This window comes from Cibotium barometz, chromosome 7 (genome assembly GCF_041138505.1).
Source record: "Cibotium barometz isolate CiBa-2024 chromosome 7, ASM4113850v1, whole genome shotgun sequence".
Taxonomy (NCBI): Eukaryota; Viridiplantae; Streptophyta; class Polypodiopsida; order Cyatheales; family Cibotiaceae; genus Cibotium; species Cibotium barometz.
The window spans coordinates 32665446-32685211 of record NC_141052.1 but is presented as its reverse complement, the minus strand read 5'-3'; the positions used below and the strand labels follow the sequence as shown (position 1 = coordinate 32685211).

Below are 19766 nucleotides of genomic sequence, written 5' to 3'. Positions count from 1 at the left end.
ATGCTCTGGTCTCGAAGCATCCACCAAGAGAAGTACAACTAGAAAATGATTTGACAATGTGGTGCCTACAAGAATACCAACAAAACTACCTTTGCATTGCAAGCCCACATTCACATAAGACATGTTAATGTGTAAGAGATTTGGTCTTTGCATCCTCTAGTCTAATCTGGAGAAGGAAAGGTATCATGGCGTTCTATAAAACTCCAGTAAGTGCCAAGGATCTCATCCTCTTAGCAAGAAGACCAACTCCTCCTCGCCCATTTCTTAGGGGGTTCACTTAAAAATATGTAAGTCTATTACATATGTGATCATTACTAAGGAGTTTTTTTAACAAAGATTTTGAGAAAAAAATATAAAAATCTACTTACATAAGGAGTTTTTTTAACAAAGATTTTGAGAAAAATTTATAAAAATCTACTTACATAAGGGGTTTTAAATGGCATTTTGAAAAAAAAACCATAAGTTTACAAAGAAAAATGGATCATTTAATTAAGTCAAAATTCATAAAAGGGTATTTTTTAATACCCTTGAACGCAATTTTATCCATGCCTTCCTATCCACATGTGCACCAAAAATCAACCTAGGAAAGAACATGTCACACTTGGACCAAAAACTCAATCTGCCCGCTCGTCATTGCCACCACCCTCCTCTAATCCATTACGCACTTTTTTGAACGATGATTCTTGAATCTAGCACCAACGAAAGCATCTACATACTGGCCAGAATGCACACCCCTCCCTCGTTCCCCTCAAGGGCCAAAATCAGGGACCGAATAGTATGGTTGCATCCGGGCAAAATCTTCCAGCATTTACAGGAATGCCCCTACCAAAGGAACAAAATATCAATTCGGCCTCCTCTTTAGGCTCTCTTAAGCTCCTGAACACTCCTGTTTTGCAGTGGAAGCGAGGCTGCCCATCTTGTGAACATACCAAGAGACAATCTACATAACTAAGGATGGAGGAGTGGGACTTGCTCAAGACACCCCCTCCACAGAGGGTCTTCGAGGTCATTTTGGAGGGGAATACTAATAGTCTCATCGGGTTGAATGTGGACCAAGTGATCCATGATCTTGTCCTCCATAAAGCCCCAGTGAACCCTGGCCCTACGGTACACCTCTTCTATACTCTAGCAGAGAAAGAGCCTCAAGGGGACAATGATTGGAGGAACACATATAATACCGTTTCCGAGGTCGCGGGCATCAATATCTCCATCGTGACATTGGTTGTTGAAGCCCACTAACTCCATTGTGAGTAGGGAGGAACCACTCTAGAGGGAGGAAGGAACCGGGGATATCACGAGAGGGAGGGTGGACACCACAGAGGGGGGGGATTCACAGGAGGGGGAGGAAAGTTAAAACTAGGGGGGAAGGAAGGGGAGGGGACCATCGGATCTAGAACCTGCCAAGATTTGCAGGAATCTCATCATCCATCTCCTTGTCGGGAACTAAATGCTCCTAATGAGCCAGTTTGGGCACCGTTACCTCAGGGGGCGCGCCTGCATGGTGATCAGGCCAGCGATGCTCCTCCTAAGGGAGGAGGAGGTTAGGACCCGCTTCGGAGGGAGGCTATGATGTAGCAAGGGCCGACAAGAGACAGGAACGTCCATCCCAGTCTCTAGTCCTACTTCCACTGCGCGCGCATATGTTGCACCTTTCTGAGGCATCAGGTATCATGGTTTCTGGCCCTGCTCTCGCTTGTTGTGCCTTTCTGTAGTCCTATTACCGAAGAAAGGTTGCCCATCTCTCACCTAGGAGACCGGCGGACTCTACTCGCTAAAGAATTGGGGTCACCCTAGAGGCTCAAGAGCGTAATAACGTATGTGAGAGATCCTCCAAGGAGGCAAGGCAACTCTACTATCCTAGGGCCACCACATATGCGACCATCTATGGTGACTCCAAAACTTTCCCTATTAACCAATCAAATCGGTGGTGGATACATGTGCCAGGGGGCTAGATGCAGGGTCAAAACCATGGTGCACTGTCGGGAAGAACATGTGAGCATTGTAAATTACAATGGGGCTTTGCTGCATCACACGATCATCCAATCTCTGCAGGTGAATAAAACTCCACATGAGAGTTTCCGAGCCCGAAAATGGATACTGATGATTTTTATCCGGTTCATGGATAGAGAAAATCTCGAATTTATCCGCACACAGGGTGGCTCCCTAGGATCTTACAGACCAACTAAGAGGCCGCAAGGGAAGATATTGTCTAAGCGAAGAGATGGAGGTCTGCCTATGAAAAAAGGCAAGGGAAAGTGGCCTTGACCGGGGATGATGCAGTGGCTCCATGGAGTCCTCTTAGAAGTTGGAGACTAGAAATCCCTACTCTTGCTGATGAAGAGTAGGGATGACGAAAGGTGAGCAGGAGCACGAGACAACAATAGAACATTGAAAATGGGGCATTGGCTGCCAGCTGAGGGAGGGCGAAAAGGAGGAAAGACAGTGAAATCTTCAATAGGGAGTAGAAGCAATGAGGCCGAGGCTTCACTGCATAAGAGGAGCGGCTTAAGTTGATGAAGCTAAAGGGCAGTGCAAAGGAGATGGTAGAAGCAAAGGTGGAGGGTGGTGGAGATGCTGATGGTGATGGAGAAGGGTGAAGCTGTGGGGCATAGTCAAAGGGTGGGCGAAGGAGTAGGAGGCAAGCACATGATTCATGTGGATCTTCCTATGCAAAAAAACAACAATGTTTAGTCTACTAATACTTCATAAGGTAATGAAACAACAACTCTTAACTTATATTTGATCTTCAAGTATAAGGTCTCATTCACAAATAAATGAAGTGGACGTAACTAACCTCTTCAAATGGACTTCTTCTATTGGGATATTGATTGCCTTACATTCTAATATACCAAATGCCTTGAGTATGTATCTTTCCGACATTCATTTCTAGAGATATGAAGGTATTTTCTCTCTTTTGTGATAATGGAAATTTCAAAGCCTTAATACTCAAACAATAACGCATGAGGCTAAGATCTATCATCCTGAGCCCAAAACAATCTCAAAAACAAGTATCTAGTATTTACAAGATCTTCTTCAAATATTTTGTGTTCACAAGGAATCATCCAAAGGGCTTCTAAAGTGACCAATACTCATAGTTTATGATTGTGAGTTAATCCATTGATAGCATGCTTGTGAGATGTAGTTTAATGCATAGAGTACCTTCTTCAACTTTCACATCTTGCTGGTGAGAGTTGAAGCTCCCTATTGTGTTTCTCTATATATACCTCCTCCTTGAGGTTCGTATATTGAGGAAAGAAAATAGCACATCCAGTTTGATATATATGCCACTTGATTTTTAACTACTAAAGCTAGGGTGATATGAAATGCACTTATTTTTATGGCATGAAAATGCCTTATTTTTTATAGCAAATATTTTCTTCTCATGATTATATGAAGACTCTATAAGAAAATCCTCATGATATGTAAAATGAAAATTCTAGGGCCTTAAAAAGAACACTTTTATGTCTTGCAATAGTATTAGACTACTGTTAAGTTTATCTCTGCAAAAAGTGGTGTATTGGTCCTATTTTAGTCATGTGAGCATTTTTCACATGTATATTACATTCACCATGCATTGGTCCTATGTTAGTCATGTGAGCATTTTTCATGTGTATTGATCCTATTTTAGTCATGTGAGCATTTTTCACATGTATATTAGATTCACATCACCATAAACATCTAATTAAGGGCTTCTTTCATGAGTAAACCTTTCATGGAGTGATCATGTTTATAGGTTTTATTACAATTTTATTGAGAATATAGATAATATTATTAAATACCTCAACCCAAAAGAACCTAGGTATAAATAGAAAGAACCTCTAAGAGCACCTTTAAGAACAAAAATACTTATCTATCCAAATAGATCATGTGTACAAGTTAAAGAGAAGCCTTAATCCTAAAATTAGACTCTTCCAACAAAAAGGAATTTGAGTGGTTTATCATGTAATGTTTACATACATCTAATATTTTACAAAATTGTGGTAGATGCTCAATTATCATATCTCTTTTTATTTTTATAAATGTATGATTACTTAAATGCCCATCTCTCACACACCAAAATTAGGACCAAAAGTGGTGTTTTGGTCTAATTTAGTCATGCGAGCATTTTCACGTGTATTACATTCACATTTTAAAAAAACTTCTAATTAAGGGAATCTTTCTTGAGTAACCCTTTCATGGAGAGATCATGTTTATAGCTTTTATTATAGTTTTATTGATACTATAGATAATATGATTACATACCTCAACCCAAAAGAACCTAGGTATAAATAGGAAGAACCTCTAAGATCAACAACAATATCTATCTATCCAAATAGATCATGTGTATGAGTTAAAGAGAAGCCTTTGCCCTAAAATTAGAACAATATCTATCTATCTATCCAAATAGATCATGTGTATGAGTTAAAGAGAAGCCTTTGCCCTAAAATTAGACTTTTGAAAAAACAGACTTGAGTGTTTCTTTATCATACAAGGTTTACAAACATCCAATATTTTAGAAAGTTCTGGTAGATGCTCAATAATCATATCACTTTTTATTTTTATAAATGTATGATTACTCAAATGCCCATCTCTCTCACACTGTAATTTTTAATATTCCATGTCAATCTAGGTTTAAAAGACTAAGAGCTTCTACAATCTTTTTCTCAAAGTACTATTAGCAATGGCCTTAATTTTGGTCTCTAAAACGAGTTTAAGATATATTTAAGCTGGAATGAACCCAGAAGCCATCACCACAATAATGGTCAAGAGAAACATATAATTTATATTTTAATATATTTCAACAACCCACTTAATATTTAAAATACTTTTTACAAAATAACTTCTTCAAACACTAGAGAGAAAGAACATGTACCTTGATAGGGCTTTTGACATCATTTCTACTTACCACCATGATGTCATCTTTCATAAAACTAAGAAAGGAATACAAATCCTTATGATTAGTTACGCGCCTAGAAGCTTCACTCTTGATTACTTAACAAACCATCTTGCATTATTACATTGGATATTTTAGTACATACATTAGGGAAAATTTGGACTCAAAACGGGCCCTGTAAGGATTTCTACACGTTCTCTCTCTACAAAAATGGATGCATGGTGAATTTTTTACAAGTCAACTTAGAAGTGAGTGGATTTTAGACATTTGTAATTGTTATATGTACATTATGTGTGCTATGTTATATGCACATTATGTGTGCATATACTAGGAGGCTAACCCACATTAGGCTTGTGAGCATGGGAGCATGGTCCAACAAGCTCTAGTGGAGCATGGGTTAGGACTAACCTTAAGGATTAAGGTTAGGATCAGGCATCCAAGGGTCACACATGGGGAATGGAAAGTCAAGAGTCACTTGAGGGTCCTCCTATATAATAGAGGCATAGGGCACACTCAAGGAGGCTTGGGGACTTGGAGGCCTATGCTATGGTCTCTTGTGTAGAGGTCCATATCTACTCATCTACCATTTCACACTATAGCTATGCTATTGGATTGGAGTTATACCTCTTGATGGTATCGGACATCAAGGTAGAGGTATTTCATTTATAATTCATGTGTGCATCCCTTGGGCGCTTGAGGGTGGTTGGGTGGTTGAGTTTATGCCTGATTTATGCATGTTTATGCATAACAATTATCTAGAGAGATCTTAGGGTTTTAACAGTGGTACAGAGCAATCTCTATTTAATTGTTATTGATTTTTTTTTGAGTAAATTTTAATATTTACTAATAAAAATGTTATTTTTATTGATTTGTGTTGATGAATTGCATGTGGATTGTCGATATGGTGATTGCAATGCGTGTTACTTCAATTCAATGGACGAATCGATGTAGCGGGAGAATTCCATGAGTTTAATGCTATTGTTTTCTATTTTTTATGGTTTAAAATAAGCCTTAATGGAATTCTTTTACAAAAATACCACATATTTTATTGTGGATATTTTTGGTAGAATGGATTCTCTAAATTTCTAGAATTTGTAAAAAAAAATTCCTAATTTTTAAGAAAATTTTTGAGTATTTTTATGATTAAAAATATATTTTTTATATAATTTTTACGGGTTTTTCTGCGGGTGGTGATGTATGGTATTCTCATAAGAGCACCATACATCAATGGTAATGTATGTATTCTCATAAGAACACATACATCACTTTGTATAAGCTATAATTATTGGACACCCTTACTAATCGATCTTTTAGAAGTGATGCCCTTTACATCTCACCCAAAATGCACCACACATACATGTTTGTTCATAAGCAGATCAAGACATGGCAACTCTATCACCATCTCTTTCCATCTAAGGCATAACAAACAATCCAAATTCAAGTGACCAAAGCGAGCATTCCATATCTCCGCATCATCACCCATAACATGTGTGGCAGAGTAACTAAAGCATTATGTGCTAATCTCTTATACATGTCAAATGTGTAGAGCCCATACCACAGTGATGTCTCTACATCACTCATAGCATGTGTGGTAATAACTAAAGCATACATGTTCAACCTGTAAAGCCCATGGCTTAGATTATTGGACACCACAGTGATGTCTCCATCACTCTGGTCATGAATTGTACACCTACTACCATCAACAAATATGACCACTGGGCATGCCATAGCAATGGGAAGAAAATGATAGCAAGGTCTTTTTAATGTGCCACAAACAAGACTTTACAGAAAGTTATTATCCCATCATTTATAGTAGTGAAAGCACAACCTTACTAACTCCTTTCATTGTATATAAGGGGTTCCTTGCACATGTGATTATGCCTCCTTGAGGATCAGACTCATGGGAGTAAAATCTCAACTCTTCGTCTTCTCCTTCTCTAGACTTTTTCTACACTCATCATTGATATAATAACCTAGATTTCGATAATAGCTGTATTTTCCTTTCTTCTAAGTCTTATCACCCCCCTTTCGACATCCTTGTTAGAATAGTGGGTTGATTATGCCTTTGGCTTGTAGCCACTTTGAGAGAAGGCTTTGCCATTACCTTTTTTATTGGAAGTCAAATGCTTGATCTTGTGGTTATGCTAGGATTAATCTAATGTGGTTATGCTAGGATTAATATTCTTGTAATAGCTTTACAATCAACTCTTCAAACATAAGAGAATAGGGGTTACCTTTCACCACCCATAAGCCAAAGTGTGGATGCAAAACCCTGGTATGTATTTGATGATGTAAGAGAGCAATAGACACCAATAAACAAGATGATCTTTGAGATATTTGATCCTTGTGAGAAACGTATTCAATAAGTATCCATCATTCATATGCTCAAACTTCACAAGTAGGCCACACATGCCTTGTTATGCATGTGGTAAAGAACATCAAGCACATCCCAAGATTGGTTTGGCAATTTTATATAAGCTAATATGACGAATAATGCTCCTTTTCATGAAAAGTTTCACCAATGTATGTGGGGTGTATCCCTACCATCCCGCATGGATTGTTTCATTGTGAGAGAGGTGCCAAGGTAGATACAACATCTACACTAGTATCACCATCCAAAGTACGTGTACTATTTGTAAAATCTTGGACTTTGTGGCTAGCATGTGTGACTCCCCCTCCCCCTCCTCCTCTTTGTTTTGATCAAGCCTTGGGAGATATCACAATGCCACCTTGCCCTCTTCCATCTGCGTATCCTGGCATCTCCCCACAACCATCACCTCCATGCCTAGTGTTGTGACTACGACTCTACCTTGCCTCAGTACCTCCCATCACTATGCCTCTAGAATAACCCAGTGTCTTTCTCGTCACCCATGAACGCGTCAGCAACAATACTTCCTCCTACAACAGTGACCTTAAGGTGGTCTCTCTTCCACCACAGAAGGCCACATTGGTAACAAGTTACGAGCCGTTGAATTGAGAATCACAGTGCTTTGGCCCGTGACCATCTTCCACGTGCCCAGGAACCCCAATTTCAAGTTGGGTGGGTGTGAGGGTAATGTTTTTAAGACCTAAAAAGGAAAACCCATCTGTGCGAACTTGCCTTACAAGGTGCAATTTGACTTAGAAGTTAGAATTGAAATTCTATGCCCATCTAATTCATAGTCCTCTGGTGGTGGTGTCGGTGAAGAGTTTCGTGATAGCTACGGGCAATATGCTTGGTTCCCATTTTCAATTTTAATTTTTAAAAGAAAAGGTGGTGCCGGCCAGCGCTGCCGTCCCCGGCCCTCCTCATCATTTCATTCCTTGAAGGCTACGTAGACTGGTGCCTTTTTCAATTTTAATTTTTAAAAGAAAAGGTGGTGCCGGCCGCCCTCCTACGTAGACTGGTGCCCTCACCAGCCAGCCACGTCCGCACACCGATCTTCCACCGGCCACCAGCTCGTGTCGGTGTAGAATGTTCTTATCTTTTTCCTCTCACCGGCCGGCCACGCTATCCAGCCATGGCTTCTGCCTTCCTGTTACACCCCCCGTTTTGCCTCTAGCCGGTAAGACTCACCCCTCTCTCTCTCACCTTCCTCGTTACTCTCCCTCGCCACAGCCAACCCCCTTTTCCACTCACGGACCTTTCCGTCAACCCCTCGCATCAGAGCAGCGCCTTTCACACCCTCTCTCAAACCTCTTTGAGCCCATATCTCTCTTTTTTTTTTTTTTGAGAAAACACAGAGCTATAATACTGAGTATGAAAAGACCCCAAAGTGCCAGAGGTGGCCTACTGAGGGGGCATACAAACTGTGCAGTGAGAGGCGTGAAGCCTGTGAGCAGTCGGTGCTACATCACGATGGATGATGTGATGTGTGCAATATGAACCACTGTGGGGGAGTGTACTCCCATCTAGCATGTCCTCCAACAATCCTGAAGAAGAGACCCGTGCGCCCCCAACGACGAATGAAGGCCTGGAGTCTGTCCTGAGCTGTCTGTGAAGGCCGACAGGAATCATCATACGTGGAACGCAGTGCACGGATAAGATCGAGCCAAATTAGGACTAGAGTATCACGTGTCGATTGCCGCGTGTGACTAAGGACATGGAGACAACGAGCTCTCCAAATGTTCCACATCGCAATCGCAGCAATCACCATAGAAACATCATCCCTATGCCAATGCTCCATGTGCAAGGCGTCAGGAGGAATCATACTGAGGTACCCCCTCCGATACCCCGTCGCCGTAAGCATAAGCACAGCATCAGTGCCCTCACCCTCAAAGAACACATGAGGTCCCGGCCAAGGAAGGAGCCATAACACAGACCCCCAACTGAGGAAACCTGCATGCTGACCAGCTCTGCTGAGGAGAAGAGCCACTGCTCGCCAAACAGAGGAAGCCATAGGACACGACCAGAGGCAGTGGGCCTGAGACTCCTGAACCTGATGATCACAGCATATACAAATGGGATCATGGCCCATCAAGGCACCCCAAGTGCCGACAGCAAGACCAGCATGAGCAGTCAACCAAAAAAAGAGAGTGATCTGCCGAGCAATCCTCAGCCTCCAAATAGATACCCAGTACTGTGCCAGGAAGGCATGAGAGAGACCTGCATGTAGCCAAGTGCCCGAACGCGTAGGTCTATGTAACTGTCGCGTCGAAGCAAGCAGTGCCTCCCAATCCGAACAGAGCCCATATCTCTCTCTCTCTCTCTCTCTCTCTTTCAGATTCATGCATCCCTCCCCCCTTATCTCTCTCTCCATGGCTCGGCTTCACTCCCTTCATTTCGTCCCTCATAGTTCTCCCCTTTCACTTGCCAGCAACCAACCTCCTCACTCCCTCTACTCACACCCTCTGCTTCGCTTCTACGTACCCCTCTTCACCACAACCAGACCCTCGCCACCCCTCTCCCATTCCCTTGTGAACTCTCTCTCGGCTATCACCAGCCAGCACCCTCTCTTCTCCCATTCCCTTGTGAACTCTCTCTCGGCTATCACCAGCCAGCACCCTCTCTCTCTCTCTCTCTCTCTCTTTCCCCCCTCACGCGCTCACTCTCACTGGTATGAGCAACAATATGGCTGGGAAAATGCAGAGGCAGCCTGGATTGAGGTGCACGCCAGGAGAGGATTAGGCAGGCGCTCAACAGGTAGAAGACGATAAGGTAGCTTGCTCTCTCTCTCTCCCGATTTGACCACACACATCCAACCACTCCCTCTTGTTGCTAAATAATCAGTCTTCTTGTGATCATTTGTTTCTTGATTTATATTATTCGTCTATAAAGTCTCTCTTTATATTTGATTTATATTTTTAGCTCGTCTATAAGGTCTCTCTCTCCCTCTCTCTCTTATCCCTAATTTACAGCTCTTGCTAACTGTCAAGTTTCATGATTTGGCTTCAATTTTACCTTCTTTTTGTCGGAGTAATCTCTCTTCAAGGCACGCCCTTGCTTTCAACTTTCCATAAGGCACGCCCTTGCTTTCAACTTTCCATTGCATTTATTAGTACACAATGGCCAACTATAATGAGAGAGCCACCTCACCTATTCGAAGAACTGGAGTGGCCTCCTCAAGAAGGCCTTTGAGCTCTTCGTCTTTTGTGATGTCTAAGTCGCCTTCACTATCTCCTCTGGCACTAGTAATCTCGTTGAGTTGTCTAGTCCCAAATATGGTGGAGGACAATCCTTGAAGGATCATATCGTTGATGGCGAGTGAGCGTGCGGACTGTGAGGGGAGATTCAACTTGCAACCATGACGATGCAAATCCAATACCTCTCACGATGAGTTTAAACACATGATGGTGAGATGTAAGCAGTCAAGTGAGGAGGTAGTCTATGCGTACTCAAATTATCGGCTACCAATTGGATCAGGTTAGTTGTTCCCTCTATATATAGACTAGGAATCACAAGTAAGTCAATTAAAACTCCAAATCCAAGTATTAGGTTAGTCGTTCCCTCTATATATATATATAGACTAGGCACCACAAGTAACTCAATTAAAACTCCAAATCCAAGTTTTCAGAATTAGTTTAAGCAAAACTTTGAAAAAGATCGTTGTCAGTCAAACCTCAATTTAACTGACAAAAAAATGCCAAGTGAAATCTTTACTCAGGTTAACCATCTCTAGTTACAGCTAGAGTTGGGGATGATTGTCTGTATTTGGTTTAATCCATAGCAAAAGTTGGTCTTGTGCCTTCCATGAATTAGATAATCCTTGAGCCTATGATAGTGTAGGATCTTGCTCAAGGATCACTACTTTATTTACTGTCTCATACGTGTTGTGGGTGCCAAGTTAAGATCTTAACTATTACCATTGATTCAAAATAAGATTGTTTTCTGCATATTATAGAGAAGTGATCATTCTTTTTATAGAAAGGATAATGTCTTATATGGGATTTTTTATTTTAGTTTTTTAAAGATGTTGACAAAACTTGGTATCATGACGATGATGATGAATTCTGATTGATGATGATGATGAATTTGTGAACTAGGGAACTTTTCCTAGGGTAACCATTCCGAACGAGACCGGTTTGGGGCACCCATTCCAATGTGATCTAATTGGTGATCGGTCTGGGAAAACCTGGCACTCCCTACTCAGGGCAACTAACTCTTGAAATACTTAAAGATTGGGGCAACCGCCTTCGTTGGGTAATCCATCACGGGACGGAGCGAGGGTTCTTTCTAGTAGTTACAAGCCTGTTGGAAAGGTCTTTCATAGAAAGAAGAGGGTGAAGGGGACACTTCTCTAGATTGTTTTATGACTCGGTAAGCCAAGGATTAGAGAGATGGATGAAACTTGGTACGTCGAGGGTTTGAAATTATAGTTATTCTTATATGATGAATTTCTTTGTGTGTGTAGGTTGACCTAATTGAAAAAGAATGTATTCACTTTTTTTTAAGGGATAAAGAAATCTATGTACAAGGATAAATAAATGAATTATATTGTAAGTTTGTAACTTGCATCAGTGAAACAATGTGCTTAGTAATTTAGATAAACCTCATAGTAGATGAACGATTCTAGTCACTCGGAAACAGGTGGTTTGGGTGGACTTGATGAGTTGAGTGTTTCTTCACAAAAGACTAGAAATTGAAAGGAGATCCTTGAAATATTTGGTAGGACTCCCAATCATGTTTTCAGAGATTACTTACAAATCAGATCGTCCAAGAAAGGTACCGATGAGATAGCTCTCATGGATTGATCTTATCGAGTGAGGTATCTCTCTATCCCTAGTGACGGGATAAGTGGTATCTTACACTATTTCACTGGCAAGATAGAATATTTCTAAAATTCTAATAACATTGCAAATCCCTTTAGCAACTAATATATGACGCATCAAATAGTAACACAGCGGGTAGTTGGTCCTATCAAGCTTACCCTAAACAAAAAGCATTCCAAATACATCATATAGGAACACAACGGATAGTTGGTCTTGTCAAGATTACCTTGAATAAAAGCATTCCCAATACATCATTGCATGTAATTTCAGCCTACAAATAATAAATCTCTAATACAAAATGTCAATAACCTAATAATCTATAACTATCATCAATTCCCACTCTATAAATAAAATCGAGATGGCTACCAACACATCACTAATGATGACGAAGAAACATGAAAAGTGTATAAAAAATGAGAGAGAGAGAGAGAGAGAGAGAGAGTAGAAATGTTACTAGCAAGAATGCAAAGTCGATGACAGTGGTAGTGTCATTGACAAAGATACTGATAATGAGCTTGAAGATGTGATGTTGATGCTGATAGGAGTGGTGATGATGGTCCTATCTACACACCAAATGTATACTGCTGTATAGCACAAAAAACTTAAAATTGAAAAAAAACTCTTAATCTGAGACTGTTTAAAAAAACCTTACAGTATTTGAATGGCCCTTAAAATGCATCTGAAATATCTTGAAAGCTCTAAAATGTTTGTTAACTTCTTTAATGACACACTATAGGATATGCCTTCTCCATCTAGGAGGATAACTCAATCTGAGACAATTAGAAGAGAGTAGCACAAGGAGATGTCTCAAGGAGGTGATGGAGAGAAAATAACAAGAGCGAGAGCAAAGAGAACTTGCTCTGGAACCAATTATGGGAGTGGAGCTAAAGGTAGTAACACACACATAGATACAACAAGAAGTAAACATAGATACAAATAAGCACAACACTCAAAGTAGATTAACGACAATGAGTGAATTACAAGTGAAAAGATGATAAGGTCACTTAAACACTCACTAATAAGAGTTTTTACACACGCAAGGGGAAAAAACCTTCTAAGGAGGAGAGTATCTTGGTCAATTATTAGCCTACATCCATACATCACTACCATATAAATGGCTACATATACACTATCTTTTGTGCTTTCAAGGATGGTACACAAGGCCCCATCTCCTCACTTTCTAGCTAGAACAAGTGTTACTAGATTATTTCCTTCGTTATTTGACTCTGAGGCTAGTACAATGCTAGTAGAGGTTTGATGGTACTAGATTTCATGGGTCATTAACTCTTGTTGGTGGAAAATTAAACACCACTGGTGATATTCCAAAGCTTGTACAAGAGTAGATAAAATCTCTCAATTCTTTAAAAAAGGAGGGAAGGAGGTTGGGATTTCTTTATACATATGTAAATATAGCACCTTAGTGCACATAGGAGTTGTTATTTAATGTGAACTTACATACCAAATACACGTAAACACAGTACCTTAGTGCACATAGAAGAAGTTGTTGAATGAGGAACTTACATAGGGAAAAGGTTGGGATTCCCTTATACATATATGTTTGCACAAACTGGAGGAATTGACCTAATTCTTGCTTAATCGTGTGCAAAAGATGTCGCACTACTGCCTACAAATTCGAATCATCCATTGTGCACACATCAAATTTGTCAAATCCCTCTTAGTCATTGGTAGAACATAGCATGAGGGTTGTACATCCCAAATCCTAGGTCATATCATCCACTACATGACCTGGGAAGAAGGCAAAACTAGTTGGCATTTTGCAGCAGATAGGCACCATTTGGAGGGTAATGAGCCAAATGTTTTCAACTAAGACTTTTCTACCCATCAAGAGCAACACTCTCATACAAAACTCCCCATCAAGAATTGCTCCTATAAGCTCAATTGAAAACTCTAAGCTTGTAGATTACTAATCACAAGTTTTGGGCACTAATCTTATCATTAAGATATAGTTAATAGTAATTAGGGTTAATTAAAGGCATATTGGAAAATTGGAATTGGGTTTAGTATCAAGAAATGGTCACCTATATTCAAATATCTCTCACCTCTTTTTGTATCTCTCACTTTTAAGCTATTTAAAGCACTCTTTTGATATCAGGGTAAAACCTCTCCTTTGCATTAAAAAATCAATCATTGTACTTTCATATAATATCAAACATCACCATTTCATGTAATTATTAAAGAGACTAGACTCTCCATTGAAGCTAGACAAATCTCATGGTAAGACCTTTTCACATAGCATCAAGCATGATAAATATCATTGGAAGGTTCATTGGGGAAGGGACATACACACGAGCAAAGCACCTCATTAGCATGAATGGGTACAGACATGTGCATAAGCCAAGAAAAGATACACAAAACACTTTTCTAAGTATGCCAAAAGTACATACACATGAAGTGACCACATGTATGGCACTCACACATGAAAGCATATGCAATGAAGCACAAATGACACTTAAGAAATAAGAATCAAAGCACTAAGCACAAAGTGGTGGTGGCAAGAAGAACTAGGACCACATCAAAGAACTTATAAAAGAGTCAAGAGTCAAGCCAAAGAGCAAAGACCCAGAGTCAAGAAGCATTCAACAATGTGAAGAAGGACACGACATCGACATGAAGAATGAAGGAAGCAACAAGGGATCTTCATCAAGAAAAAGCAAGGAGATCTTGAGTTGGACAATAGCACTAAAGGCACTCCCAACCACTACCCTAACCTAAATTATATGTTGTAAAAGCCACCAAATGAATATGCAAATTAATATATTTTGAGCATACTTGACCACCTAAGAGTAGCCAAAGAGCACCTTTGGAGAAGTGATGCAAATGTAAAATACTTGACCACTACCATAGAGTAGCCAAAGCAACACCCTAGGGGGGTGAAAACAATCTAACCATGTCTAAAATCACCTATGATCTAGAGAGTAACCAAGCCAAAGAGCATATGAGTTACCGAACCAAATAAGAAAGGAGGGTGAAAATATGTTATAAATCTCACATCTGACCACCTTGCAGTAGCCTAAGAAAATTTCACCAACAGGGGGTGTTGAAAAATGTGGTGCCATTGAGCACAAAGAAGAGGTAGGGAGTGAGAATGAGTATCCAAGTAAGTGTAAATTTTAACATGAAGCCACATGAGCAAAGGTAATTATCCCACATCGATGTACAAGCCCAAGGGTGTATCTCCTCCAATAAAAGAGGGTCATTTCAAGCATTGAAATATAAAGCAAGCTCTGAAGCCTCTATATTTCATTGCTTGAAATATAAAGCAAGCTCTTAAGCCTCTATATGAGTACAAGTCTCAATCTTGTAACCTCATTGTGCTTAAGTCTCCTGATTAATTAGTGTAGTAGTTAATCATCATGTTTATCCAAGCTAGACATAATCCACCTTAGATTAGCTTAAGTAGGATTTGTACTAATCGCCTTAATCATGCACATGGTACCCATGATTCGCAATAATAATATGATCAATTTCTTGATGAGCCTCCTATAAAATCATAACAAACTCAATAATCTCCTCAATTGAGTGGTAAATTTATAGGTGTGGGACAGTTCTTAACATGTTTCACCTTCTTTGGATCCACCATAATTCCATCCTTGCTCACTGTGTGTCCAAGATGCTCAACCCTTTGTGCCATAAAGGTGCACTTTCTCTTCTTTTCATACAATTTGTCGGCCCTTAAAGCATTCAAAATAGCCCTTAAAGCATTCAATTTGTCAGCCCTTAAAGCATTCAAAATAGCCCTTACATGCATTAAGTTCATCTTCCCACTCTTGCTATATATCAAGATGTCATCAAAGAATACAAGCACCCATTTGTAAAGGAAAGATCTAAGCACTTTGTTCATCAATGCTTGAAATGAGACCCGTACATTGCATAACCCAAATGGAATAACCAAGTAGTGGTAGAGACCCCACTCGGTTTGCAAATCCGTCTTGTACTTATCAACCTGTTTGATTCTCAAGTGGTGATGCCCCAATCTCAAGTCAATCGTGGAGAAGAAACATGCATCCTTTAACTCATCAAGCAAGTCATCAATCCTTGGAATAGAGAATCTAGTCTTGATTGTTAACTCATTTAAATCTCTATAGTCCAAAGATGCGAAAAGTGTCATCCTTATTCTTGACCAAGAGTATGGGTGATGAAATAGGTGATTGACTATAAATAATGCATACCATGTCCTTAAGTTATTGCACTTGCTTTTTGCCACTTCATCCTTTTCTACCTTTGATATCCTATAAGGTGGTTTGTTGATGGGCTTGATATGTCGCTTAAGCTCTATCCCATGATCCAACTCTCTCTTTGGCACTTGAAATACATCTTTGTACTCCTTTAATAACTCTTCATACCTTTATGCATAACTTCACCTTTTTCCTTATTGCTCTCTTCCTTGCAAAGCTATAATACATAAATGCATCCCACATTGTTTATCTCCCTCTTGAGTTATGTTGCATTAATCATCTTAATGCTTGTTGGCATTTGAATCCGAGCCAATGTAGCCTCTTCATTCCCATGCAAGAAACTCATATACCCTTGAAAATGTTGTAAATTCATGGTAAAAAATCTAACCAATCACCTCCCAACACGATGTCAATAGGACCCATGCCTAAGATAAGAAAATTAGCCTTGCAACAAGTGTACTCCTTTGTGAGTAACAAAACCACATTCTTTCTTAGTAACAAACCCACATCCTTGCACACCAATGTGCAATCCATGTTTTCCCCATTAGACATTTGAACTTCATGCCTTTAGGGTAAGGCTATGCGATTTAATTTTAGACTGCACATAGATGTTGGGTTGATGAATCTATGTGTACTCACGCTATCAATCAAAACATATGCCACTCTCCCATTAACCTAAAGTACTTGCACCCTTTCGTGCAAAATAGGAACCACTAAATATGCTGAACAAAGTGACTAAATTACCCTTAAATTTTTCAAATATTAGGTACAGGTAATTTTCACCACCTTTGATACTAATTTTGAGATAATAATGGGATTTTAGTAAAAATTTAGATATCCTAACAAGAGAATTGGAATATAGATTTTTTTCACAATCTTTAAAATAGGCAAACCTTTTTCAAAGAAATTTCAAGACATTGTATCTTTCTATAGGAAAAGAATTAGAAGTAGTGTAAAAACAAAACTAGTAGATTATAAAAAGATATGCAAAAGTGTCTTTTGAAGACTTTGTCAAATTTATCTTAGACATGGAAATATTTTGGATTAAAGATGGTTATAGAGTCTTTTGTGATAGTTATTTGTAGAATTTAAATTTGGGAACATTTTGTGGACCTGTTTTTAAGATAGAAATGCTCATTATTTAAGAATCTTCAATAAGACCACTATTTTATAGGATCTAAACTACTCTTAAATTTTTAGTCTAGTTTTTATTCTGATCCTAAGCAATTAGAACAGTAAGTAGAGGATGTAGAGTTCAAAGTGGGTTGTTGTAGACTTTGTTTTTCCTTACTATTTTTCTTGATATGAACTATGACCAAGGTGATATGTCTAAAGTGATGACCAAAAGAATATTACATGTGTCCAATAGCTATTATATTGAGAAATACATAAGAGGACATGATTAACAAATATTATAAAGGTCCATAAAGCTAAGATTTGATATTCTTCTAAATTACCTTTACTAGAAGATTGGAGCCTTAGAAATGGAAGCTTATTTCAATGAAGATGTTAGGATGAGAGCTTGTGTGAATCTTTATTGAGAGTGAGATAAATTGAGCGATTGAGAACGTGAAAGAGCCTTTGTGGAGGGTTGAAAGACAATCTTTAGAGACACGATTGTGATTGAGATTGATAATGTGATAAACCCTGTCTCGAGACAGAGATTCAAATATAAATATAACTTGATATCATGCATTATTGTTTAACTTTTAAGGTTTTAAAAAAATCACTAAAAAAGAGCATTAATACCTTCATCTCTCAAAACAAAGATAACTAAAGACATTTGGTATTTTATGCAATTAAAACCCCAATTAAAGGAGGTCAAAAAAATTAATTTATCATTTTTGGATGACTATCTACTTGCTGGGTATTTTATGTAGTACTAGACCATTCATTATGCAATAGTATAATCAATAGTTGTTTTTTGTAGTACTAGACTAAACATTATTTACCATCAATAGTTGTTTTATCTTTGTACATAGTACTAGACTAAACATTATTTAACATCAATAGTTGTTTTATCTTGTGTGGAAGCTAGTAGAAGTGTCTAGGAGAAGAAGCTCACATCTATTCTAAGCTCGAATTTCCACTATATGGGGCTACCAAATAGGTTACAAGGAAACTACAATCAATATGACACTAGAAACAAGAAATGAGGAAGAGATTTGTTTACTAATCTCACCAAGAAAGTATAAACAATATCCAAATAGAAAGAAGGAATGAGGAAGAGTTTTAAGTTTTGGAATATATACAAGATACTTTAGAAGTATATATGATGAGGGTCAAATCCTCACCAACTTTTGTGACTTGGTTAGGTAGGCAATCATATTGTGTAATTTCCCTATTGATTAATGATACATTTCTTGGATAAGTAAGATGTACCCTATGACCCACTCTCATTTTTAAGTTATGATAAGTTTTCATGGGAAGTACATACAAAAGGTAACTTGATCAATAATATTTCCTTTTTGGAGTGAAAAAAAGAAACCTTTTTCAAGATTTCATAGTACATATAATAGTACATATAATGGGTGTGAATCGAAAGTCCATGCTTACTTTTCATTATCACATGCTCATATTTTATATTGATCATGTTTTAAATACCCTTCATAAGAAGAACCCAATGTTTGAGCAGAACAGATGCCAATCCTTGTATAAAATGAAACGTACTACATATTATACTAGAGCTTGTTTCGGCTCTTGTTTCAATTTTGCCTTTGTAGTATGTGGGTACATTTTAATGTGTGTATGTGTGTTTACATGTTCAAGTGTAGGTGTAAGTATTTGTTGAGAAAAGTGGTGCCAAAGTGTAGCACTAGGCGATTTCCATAAAAATGGATAGACCTCAAGTCCTCCATCACCTTAATTTTTTTGGGGTCTAGATGGCTAGACCAATTTGTGGAAACCTCCAGTTAAGCATGCATTGTCATGAATACAACTGGGATGGATGACCTCTTAGGACTTGGCCCCCCACCCAATTTCCAATTTAGTATCCTAGCCATGGTTCTAACTCCAACCTGTGAGCCATGAGAGAAGCCAAGTTGACCCCCATATGACCCAAGAAAACATGGACAAGCTCTACCTCTGAGCTAAGAAAAAGTGGACAAGTTGGCACCAAGGGAGCGTGTTGAGGAAAGTGGTGCCAAAGCATAGCACAAGGAGATTTCCAAAACATGGATAGACTGGCCTTCCATTACCTTAAGGTTTTGGTGTCTATATGGCTAGACCAATTTTGGAACCCTCCAATTAAGCATGCATTGCCATGAATATACTTGGGATGGGTGACCTCACCTTGACTTTACCACCCACCATTTTCTAGCAGTATTTACATGAACACATGATTTTTTATGCATATACACATGTATATACATGTGTACATAATATACAGCAAATGAATGTACACATGTATATATATGTGTACTATACATGTGTACATTCTTTGTATATGTGTCAGTGTATATGAGGGAATAATACAAAGAAGATTTTTTTTAAGTATCACCTCTTTTTTT

General features: G+C 38.8%; 1 long non-coding RNA gene across 7 annotated transcripts in view; it reads right to left on the bottom strand.

Annotated features, from left to right (window-relative positions):
• The window catches only part of LOC147636895 (uncharacterized), a 52791-nt gene that overhangs the window by 14714 nt on the left and 18311 nt on the right, over window positions 1-19766 (bottom strand). Inside the window, exon 4 of one of the 7 annotated variants that reach the window (XR_015266290.1) lies at window positions 694-2665. The exons of 4 other annotated variants lie outside the window; for them this stretch is intronic. This is a non-coding gene — a long non-coding RNA (uncharacterized LOC147636895). Of the gene's footprint in view, window positions 1-693; window positions 2666-7240; window positions 7264-19766 lie in introns of those variants that run through there. 2 more of the 7 variants (XR_015266292.1, XR_015266291.1) reach the window with 2 other exon arrangements.